The following is a 4,767-nucleotide window of genomic DNA, read 5'->3' as shown; positions in this document are numbered from 1 at the left end:
ATTCCACTTGGATGTCTGATAGCGACAGACATCTCACACCTAAAAGTTCCGATACCGATTCCTGATAGTCCGCTCCAAGCCGCCCCTGCAACTGTCTTCCACATCTCAAGGAACGACCACTCCAGCCTTCTAGTCGCTTAGGCTGAAGACCTTGGAGTCAGACTTGAATGGTCCTCGAATGCATCAGGTCTTGGGTTTGTTGTTTCCTCTGCCTGAAGTGTTCTGCCCTCAGACGTCGGCATGGCTGGCTCTCACTTTCATCTGGTTAAATGTCCCCTCCTTGGTGAGACTGTTCTTGGTCACCCTTGATAAAACTGCAGTCTCCTTCCTTAATTAATTCCCTATCTCCTTTCCCAGCTTTGTTTCTCCCCTTAGCATGCATTGTTACGTAACTGCTATTTGCTTTACTTATCTTGTTTATTTTCTGTCTCTACTTGTCTTAGCTTGGGTTCTCCTGAAAGCTGATCTAGAGACAAATGCTTCATACAGATAATTTATTTGGGAAGTGATCCCAGGGAGCAGGAGTGAGGAACAAGGGGAAAAAAGTAAGGAAAGAGAAAAAGCTACTGTAAGAATGCATTATTGCATCAGCCATCACAGTGGGGTTGCTAACTCCCTTGGGACCCCTCGAAGAGGCTTGTGAATGAACTCTCCACCCAGGTAATGAAAGAGAGGAAACGTTTTTCCATTAGCTCCTATTAACTCTCCTGCACTTTAGGATGCATGAGTACCAAGCAGGTATTTTTCAAACCCTGGCCTCAGAGGAGTCCCAGAGTAGGCAGGAGGTAAGGCACTGCCCCTTTGCACCTGCTCAAAGAGCTAGATTCTGCAGTCCTAGATGAAATAAAGTATGAGGCCAAGAGGATTTAGAATGGAGCACAGTAGTGTCTGGTTCCCACTGTATCCCCAGCACCTAGCCCAGTGCCTGTCACATAGTAACAGATCAGAGTTGTTGAATGAGAATGAGCTGGAGAGATACTATCCACGGAGAGATAAACCCCAAGCAACCCTGACAGCCAGGCAAGCCCTAGCTTTTGTCCCAGACAATCCAGGGAGTGAGTGGGGCCAACACTCATTGCCTGAACATTAGGAAGTGCTGAGCCATTCTGGGACCTGGGGTGAACATGAACTCCAGCCTCCTGATCTCTGGGTCACCCCTTCTCTCCACTGTGCCACAGTCAATCAAGTAACAACTGCTCCTTTGTCATGCTTGTTGTGCATTGGCTATGTACTCAACCGTAATCGTTTGTAATAACTATGTTACACAAAGGGAAACATTTTCAGGAGGGGTAAGGAACGTGTGTAGGGGCCGCCATCCAGGCAGTGGTACAGCCGGGATTTGAACACAAGTCTGACTCCAAGGCCATTATTCAGCTGCGTTGTGCTAGCCTGGCATTTGAGGTCCTATCTATCACTCCAGCCTCATCCCTGGACTCTCACTCCAGTCAGCAGGTCCCTGAACTTACCCAGCTCATTCTTACCTCGCACGGTCCTACCTATCATCTCACCAGAGAGATCCAGCTCTCAGTTCTTCCACATTCCCTTCTCCCCATCTCCTCCAAGTCTCACTTCAATTCTGTGTGTGGAGGGACTTATTTTATGACTACCCATTTTGCAGATGAGGGAAACTGAGGCCAGACTGGTTTAGTCAGTTGTATGCCAAGAGGTTCTGCCAGCAACCCCACAGCCTGGCTCCAGGCCCTGCCCTGCTTACCACCCGCCTGGGGCCTAGGAAGTGCCCAGAAACATTATGGCGCTTTTGGTTTTGGCAAAGGCTTCTGGCTTCTCCGATTTACAGTCCTGAGAACCCAGGAAGACAGAAGGCACAAGTTTCCTGGCATGGCTGTATATAACCACTAGATGGCGCTACGAGCCCACTGCTTGGAACCCTGCACTAAAACTACATCCTCTCCATTCCGCAGACCTGGGCCCATTGAGGCACAGCTAGAGTGCCTCCTATCCTCTACCCTAAAGAAGCCGGCCGCAAAGTGAGGGAGCCTAAAATACTATATGTACCCATATATAATAGTTGCTCAACACATAATCATTAAACGAGTGACCATTCTAGGAAGTTGGCATAGATGAGACTTTTCCATCCCTGTTTCATAGACTAGGACACTGAGACCAATACTAACAATAGTAATAGGTTACTATTATTGACTATGTGTGTGGGGGGGGCACTCTGCTTAGCGCATTTTATTCTTCGTCCTATTTAGTTGTCACAGCAATGAGTCAAGTGCTTTAATATTGCCATTTTTCAGGTGAGAACACTGGAGCTTAAGAGAGGCCAGTTAGTGGGATAAAGAGAAGGACCAGGATGTGAAGTCCTCCACCTGCATCTGACCAGGATCACCTGTTGGTAGTGCCTCCTTCCCTGCCCCGGCCCCCATCCCAAACAAGATCCCAGGTGAAGCCCCTTACGATGCTCAACCAGCACAGCCTCAGCTCCAGGCATTATGAGACCACCAGAGGGAGCCTCGGCTTTTCCATAGCCATGGGAGGGGCTAGAATGAGGCTTGGGAGGATGGCAGGGATTTAAATGCTAGAATGAGCTGTGTGGGCACCTGGGTTCTGGAGGATGGTCTCTTCCTTTGTGAAAGGAGGATAACCACCCCCACCTGGCCTGGTGAGTCACTGTGGGTGACATGAAACCACACACGTCAAGTTATTGACGTGTGAGCGCTCAGCGCCCAAGCCCTGGTCCCTCGTACTGAGCAGGCCATACTAACAAGCAACAATCATAACACAGTAGTCGTTGAATGTATATCTATCTTACTGATTTGCTTTACGTGTTATTAGTCTCCCCCACCCGCAGGCAGGATTTTTTTCTGCTTTACGCACTACTGTCTCTCTCAGTGTTCAGATTGCTGTGTCTGGTGCACGGTGGGTTCTCCATAAGCAAGTGCTGACTGAGAGAATGGAAATGGCCTGAAGCATGTGGCATCTGTGCTGGGCCAGCCTTCTGGGACTCAGTGGGTCCCTCGTATCCTACATACTCATCTCAGAGGGCCAGGCTGGGCATGTTGCACCACCTTACAGCCTGTCAGTCTGGTCAAAATTTTGACCCTCTCTGGGCCTCTCTTTACTCCTCTCCAGAGGTAGAATCTAAGGATTTACAAGTGTGATGGCTCAGGGGGTGGTCATGCCAGATGTAAGGATGCCCTTTAATGCTACCCGTCACCCTGTCCACAGCTGTGCTGCCCACTCCTTCTCTCTTGCTACTGTGTCCTTTCTTCCATCGGCCAAAGCGAACATGTCATGGCTGCCCCTCCCCTTTCCAATATCCAAAGAAAAACCCAGTGAAGTCACTGAAAATAGAAAAATATCTGCATAAACTTAAGAAACTAAGTCTGTGCTGGAGACAGATTTTGTAGCAGCTTCTAGCCACAACCCAGACTAAGACACCATTAGTGAAGGGTTGGTGGGGGCTCAGCGTCCTGGGTGGGGTTTCCACGACTGGCCTGACTGGCCTGACTTGGGCAACAGTGAGGAGCCTCTGGCACAAGACAGTGGAGGTCCCCTCAGAATCATTTGGACCCTGCCGGCAGTGAAAGAGAGTCTTAGAAACCAACTCAGTGAGAAGAGCCACTCAAAGTTCCCCGGCCTGTGTTGCCAGGCCTAGAACAGGGTCTCCCATCCAGAAGGGGAGCCAGCATGCTGAGAATATTGGCCAGGGCTTGACTGGGCCCCACATACTTCAACAGCTCCCACCTTAAATCTCCAAGGAAGATTATACAAGGATCTGAGGGTCTTATGTGGGAGCCAGAGCAATCCCAGCATCCAAAAAAAAAAAAAAAACCCTTAGAAATAACTCTTTGTTAGAGGAGGAGTCACCACGAGGAAAAAGAAAAAGATTTGGAAGGATAATTTTACAGTTGATTGCGGTACCGTCTTCTCTAACTTCCCTCCTGAAGTCTTAGGGGCTTAACATGACAGAAATTTATCTTTTATGCACAGAGGCCAAAACTGGTATTCCTCATTGGTGGGGGTGACTATCTCTCAATGGTAATGCAAGAATCCATGTTCCTTCCATCCTGTGTCTCCACCATCTTCAACCAACATCATTGAAAAGAAGAAAGAGCAAGAAGGATGGAAAATTGGAGGCTTTTATGGCCCAGGACTAGAAAGGGACTGCTTTTGCCCCCTTCCATTAGCCAGAATTCAGTCACATGATACTCTAACAACAAGTGAGGCTGAGAAATGTAATCTAGTATGGGCCTGGAAGGAAGAAGAAATGTTGAGTTCTAGCCCAATTTTAAAGAACTGAAACTTCCTGTTATTCAAATTATTCCAGATTATTGAAAAAGATTGAAAGCTCCTCCAATCTACTTTATAAATAAGCATGAACTTAATAACAGAACTTGATGAGTATGGTACCAAAAAGACTATAGACCAACTTCACTTAAGAATATAAATGCAAAATTCTGAGTATACAAAATTGAAAATTAGGAAATCTGTGAACATAAGTGAACAGTAATTTAAAAGACAAAGATCACATAATTCTATTAATAATTGCTAAAAATACTACTGATAAATTCCACAGTGATCCCCAATGACAATTCTAAGACAGGGGTGCAAAGGCTATCGTAAATTCAGGTATGATAAATCGAGGCTTGGAGTGGCATACAAATTGTTCAGGACAGATTCAATAGAGATGAAGTCAAGAGCTGATCCAAATAAAAATGGGGTGAGAGAGACAGCTAGGAAATCTGAGTAAGCAAGCCACTAGATTTTTAACACTATATAAAAACAACGGAAGAGAGAGAG

Source organism: Pteropus alecto, unplaced genomic scaffold, assembly GCF_000325575.1.
Source record: "Pteropus alecto unplaced genomic scaffold, ASM32557v1 scaffold155, whole genome shotgun sequence".
Taxonomy (NCBI): domain Eukaryota; kingdom Metazoa; phylum Chordata; class Mammalia; order Chiroptera; family Pteropodidae; genus Pteropus; species Pteropus alecto.
Note: the sequence above shows the minus strand (reverse complement) of the source record.